Raw genomic sequence first — 5873 nt, forward strand, 5'->3', positions numbered from 1 at the left:
AAGGTTTTTCATTTTTTTTTGAATTTTCTTAGGTTATAAAATAGCTAATATGATTTTAACACGCCATTTTTAGTCAACTACGACCAATTTAAATGGTCATAACATGGTACTGCATTATGATTGGTCTATGAACGTCTCACGCAGATCGTGCATGGAACACCATCGGATACTCGCGGATCCAACGGCTGTCCTCGGCCCACCACACGAACCCCAAGCCCAGTTAAGCCGAAACCCTAGCTCTACTCATGGACGTTTTCCATCCACCCCCCGCCTCCTTTCTTTCTCTGCCCCTCGCTCCCTCACGCACCCACAATCCCTCCCCCGAAACCCTTGCCGCCGCCACCTACGCCTCTTGTTCTGGCATGTTCCGGCGGGGCCTCGCCGGCGCGCAGCCCAAATCCGAGCTCCCCTGCCTCCGCTCTTCCCTCCCCTCCGGCCAGATCCGCCTCTCGCGTCCCCGGTAGCTCATCCCCAACCCCTTCCCACGGCTAGGATTTCGAGGGTGGCGTTCCCACCAATTCCGGCGCGGCGGCGGCGACTGTGCTCTCCCTCAATCGAGGCGTGCGCAACCACCTCGCGACGCGACGCGTGCCACGGCGCGCGCGTACGTGTGCGTCGCTGCACTAAACAAAAGGGTCGTCCCTCCCATCCCATCGCCGCCGACAGAGCACACCCACCTCCACCTCCGCCTCCATTCATTCGTGGAGAACCGATTCCCGGCGCCACCGGTCGACTCGCCGTCACTTTCCCTAAGGAGGCTCTAGTGAGGAAGCGAGCGAGAGAGAGAGAGAGAGAGAGAGAGAGAGAGAGAGAGAGAGACGGGCCGGATGCCTCGATTCGTTGGCCGGAGATCTGACGGACGGATGTTGGTGCAGGTACCGGATGCCGGAGGGGTCGATCCCTAAGGAGGCGGCGTACCAGATCATCAGCGACGAGCTGATGCTGGACGGGAACCCGTGGCTGAACCTGGCGTCCTTCGTCACCACCTGGATGGAGCCCGAGTGCGGCAAGCTCATGATGGACTCCATCAACAAGAACTACGTCGACATGGACGAGTACCCAGTCACCACCGAGCTCCAGGTCCGTCCGCTCGGGGTGGATGGACACCCCAGATCTGAGACTCCTTTTTATTTATTTTTCCTTACCATTTCGGGGCAAGGGACAATCCACAACACTTATACTAATATGTTCACAATTACTAGTAGCAAATCTCCTTGCTCTGTTTATTGTTCTACACCTATTACTGAATGTATATATGTACCACTCTGTGTGTAGCATTTTTCTAACTGAATGTTTTGGTCCATTTCTTGATTTGACATTGATAGAGTAGATGAGTAGTCCTCTGAACAAATCATGCAATGTTTTGGTCAATGATTTTGACACAGCAGTTAACAGTTAACAGGTGCATTTAGTCCTGTGAACAAATCATGCTCCTATAGAGAGAAATTTCATTTCTCTGTAAATTGAACAAATCATGCTCCTTGTTTGATCTAATTTGCATTTCCAACGATGTTTTGACCATTAAACATAGCCTGGTTAATCTCATATCTGCCATGTATGTGGTTAAACACTATTCAGTTTTGTGCATGACATGACTGTATTGGGTAGTTGTGCTCAAATTGTGTTAGCAGTAGGTCCTCAGTTTACTCATTCATTTTTTGCATCTTATATAGGCATTATGACATGTATCTCTTGTGCCACGCTTCGCTGACCTACTGTCTGGTGCTCGGCCTCGACTACAAACCGACGAGGTGAGCTCCTACTCCTCTCTGTGGGTGGCTCTGGTTCATGGTGGTGATGTGGTATTTACTTCCCAATATAGATGAAGTATTTACTGCCTAGCGCTTCTCATATTGTAACTGCAAGCACATCCTGTTGTGGAAATGAAGATGATGTTAGCTTCACATTTTGATCTGTTGAACTGTCCGAGATTATGTCAATTTGTTACCAGCTAGTTAGAGTTAAAGCAATTCATTTGGCTTTTGCTCACCGTTTTACTGTCCTGTGCTGCTCATACTATACGTACAGCTTGTTGCTGAACTGAAGATGCTATTTGCTTCACATTTTTGTTTGTTGAACTGTCCCAGATTATTTGAATTTAATATGAACTTGAGAATTAAATAAAGTGTATGGGCAGCATTAACATAGGTGCTCTAGACCTGCTCTGCGCCTGTTCAGAGGTATCTTGTATTCTTTTCTGTAAAATCTCTCTCCCTCCCTGCAGGTGCCACCGGACGCAAGGGTGAAGCATGCGCCTCTTTGCTGAAGCTGCTCGCTCTACACCAGTTTCTGTTGCTTCCGTTGCTGCGAATGTGGTTAAGTTGGTGTTCTACACCAGTTTCTTATGTTGCATGTGAATGGGGCAAGTAGATAGAACCGGAGTGAGCAGATCACTATATGACTAAGAAAATCAGAAAGCACATGTAGGAAAATATCATAGCTCTTACTCACTTTGCAAAAATAACATGTAATTCTAGCAATTGTGCCAAAACATTAGCATTGCCTGTTTGAGAGCTTGCTGCCAGTTACTTGCTGTAGTTTGTACTACTTGCTTTTTGCCGATACATTTAGGAAAATCAGAAGGTACTGCTTTCGCTGATACTTGTTGTTTGCTGATAATTATACCTCTTTTGCTAGTTCTACAGTGATTCATATACGCATGTTGGCTAGAAATTGCTCTGATTATATGTATATTTTTATTACATTATACATTAATGTATTATGTTATTATTTGTGTGCATGATGCTTTGAGCCTGTTTTTCCCTTTCCTCCTTGATTGATCTATTCATGTAATGTTATGTTCTTGTAGGAAGGCAAGTTGTTGCATCTGGAGCACATCAGAGGGAACAATGAAGTTTGTAGTTTGTACCACTTGGTTCTTACCATTAGGACAGTACCAGATGTGCTAATACATGCTGCTTTAAATGTTGTATTCCTGATGTAGTAGATGTTCTTAGTTTGAACTTCAGTTGAACAATGTGATGTAGAAGTTAAGGCAAATTGTGTAGATGATAATTTTCCTGTGTAATTAAATGCTGTATTTCCTGTGTACATGCTGCTTTAAATGTTTGATACATACATATATATTTCTTATTAATAAGCTGTGAAAAATCTGACATTTGGGACCCATCTGTAAACTGGAGCTGGGAAAAAAAGCTGGAAATAAAAAATAAATTGACTGCAAAATGATGTGCGCTAGAAAATAAAAAGGCCAAATTATAGGCCAGGCCCATGTAGCTAACCGAAATTAATATAAAATCTCTACTATCTAAAAGAAACGCAAGGTTCCGTTTCCCGTATACGTTTCGTCCAACCTCTTCGTTCAACTCCCTCGTACATTCCCACCTCCCACCGTTTTCTATCCCCCCACCCATCTGGTTTTCTATTTAAACCGGTTTTCATCTGGACTGCCAAATCAGATCAATCAGATCTTTGGTAATTAGTAACGCAATAAAGGTCACACGCGAAGGACTCAATTCACGGTGGGCAATCATATCAATCCTGCTAACCCAATCACATTCAAAAAGAAAGGAAGGAATCAATCAAAAGGAACATATCAATTGTGTTCGTAACAAGTATTTGGTAACAGAATAAAATCACCGGGAAGTAATCAATCACGGATGAGTCATATCACCATCTTTCCTTGTTGGTACAGATCTCCCTCTCCTAAGCAATCCATGGGCCCTTCCCGAAAACATACTCTCACCTGATCCGAACTTAAAAGGACCTAGCTCCTCGTACGCCAATCCATTGGCCTTTCTTTTATTTGTATAGTAGCTAGAGAAAACTTTTTTTCTTTTTTGCAGAACTTGTGGCGGCCGACGAACGAGGGCAGCTGCGGTGGACGAACTAAGGGAGTGGTGACGGCATATGTGAGCCCTCATCTCCTTTCGGTTCCAGATCTATGGCAGTAGTGACGGTCCTCCTCATCCTCATTCACCCTGGTAGGAGGCCGTGGCCACCTTCGCTGTAGGAGGTGGCCGGCGTAGCCACCAGCGGGGGAGAGATGGGGCAGGCCGCCCCTCCTCACGGATGCACCAGAACGAACGTCTCACACGCGGCAGCGATGGAGGAGATGTCCACCGTCTCGCGCTCAGCAGCGGGAACAACAGATGTGGTGGTCCTCGTTCGGCCTTAATTAATCTCTCTCCCTTCTTGATTTTAAGTGGGGGTGGGGGATGCTTTGTGATTTGTGAATGCCACGTGTCATTTATCAGGATGGGTCTCGCGTGAGATCTGGTCTCATAGAATTCTTTTCCATGGGAGACACACAACCGCAGAGAAAATCTTTTTCTTCTTCTTTTTGTTTTGAGATCCCAATAAATATGAAAGTGTTCTACCTCTACTACATCATATCAACGTCAGTTATGTATGTAAATTCTCTACTAAGAACGAAAGTTCATTGGTGACAGACTGAAGCTGCTTTTAAGATTTTAATATGGCCAATTAAGCTGAACTAATATTGTGTGTTGACCTAAAACAACCTAAACATTACATATTATGTAGGACAGTAGTGTGGCATCATCTTTTTCAGTTATCAATATTTTTTGTTAACCACATATGTTAGTTGTCCTACTTAATTCCTAACTCACTCATCGTATTGCTCTTGATTTTTAGTCATGCTTGGAGCTTTGGTCTGCAGCTACATGTGATCAGAAAGGATGTCTTAGGCTAAAGGTAAAATTGGAACCTGTAGGTGATTAGATCACATGCTTTGGCGTGTAAGAGTGTACAACTTTCTGTGACTTGGCCTGAAGTTCAGGTATTTTGCAGTCAATGTATATCTTCGGCAGAGTCTTCTTTTTTCATTTGGGTTTGGGATAGAGAGGGTTACGTTTTTATGAAAAATAAGATTCCGTTCTTCTGTTTCACCATAGTTCATGTTTATATAGTTTTGAGAGGCACTTGACTCAATTTTCCTTTTAAATTGACTGATTGTCAACAAAAGAGATGAAAATAGTATTTCAAATTGATCAAAAAATGTGGAAACACAGTATTTTACAAAGAGAGCTCACACACGATGTCAATAATTGAAAGCGGAGTGGAATGCAGGGTAAAGAGAAAGATGTCGCTTTAGTAGATGGCCTCTAAGGAGGCATGAGGATTGCATGTGATGGAAGGAGAAGCAGACATTACCACAAAAAAAGGAGAAGCGGACATGATCAATTTGCTACTATATGAATGGAGACCACATGCAATGATGTTGACACACAATTCTCATTAGATAAATTGTTTCATTACTTTATCTAATTTCTATTCTATGGAACACAAGGGCATTGAGCTAGGAAGGAGGAGCTCAAGGGAGCAAGAAAATATGAGGAAAGATAAGTTTACTCATAATTCACAAGTAAATTTTCTTTCTCTAAATCTTGTAATTGCTCCATGTGTGAATCTGTCTTACGTTAACAACTATGTGATTTTGTGCTTAAAACTCAAAGTGTGGGCATGAGCCGGATGAGGTATAAACGAAGGTGGCGAACATTGTTTGGGGAGATGAAGATACGGGGTTGCGGAAGAAGACGAGTGTTCGACTTAAGGGTAGAACAAAATTAACTACATTTCATTAAAAAAATGATGACGTATATATGCATGTAAATTCTAAATGCATACATCTATTGTCCGTCGAATTTTGTGTCCGTGTTGAAAGCATGGGCAGTTAACTATTTTTGCTAAGGGCATGTACAATGGTTGATAAGACAGTCTTATCTTAAGTTTTGCATGTAATTTAGAGATAATAAAAAAGTATGTCTACAATGGGTTATATCTTAGCCTTATCTTCAATAACTAGCAATTCCATAAAACATGGTGATACAAATTGTGCTAAGAGATCATATCGTGTCTTATCTTAAATAAAAGAAGACAAGCCTTCTCTT

The 5873-nt window shown here is 43.0% G+C and overlaps 1 long non-coding RNA gene across 1 annotated transcript; it reads left to right on the forward strand.

Moving 5' to 3' along the window:
* Positions 1-380: 380 nt before the first annotated feature.
* Positions 381-3038, forward strand: LOC119297593. The gene is made up of 4 exons (XR_005145686.1): positions 381-1080; positions 1674-1751; positions 2225-2320; positions 2810-3038. It is a non-coding gene; the product is annotated as an uncharacterized LOC119297593 (long non-coding RNA).
* Positions 3039-5873: the final 2835 nt, after the last annotated feature.

This window comes from Triticum dicoccoides, chromosome 5A (genome assembly GCF_002162155.2).
Source record: "Triticum dicoccoides isolate Atlit2015 ecotype Zavitan chromosome 5A, WEW_v2.0, whole genome shotgun sequence".
NCBI lineage: Eukaryota > Viridiplantae > Streptophyta > Magnoliopsida > Poales > Poaceae > Triticum > Triticum dicoccoides.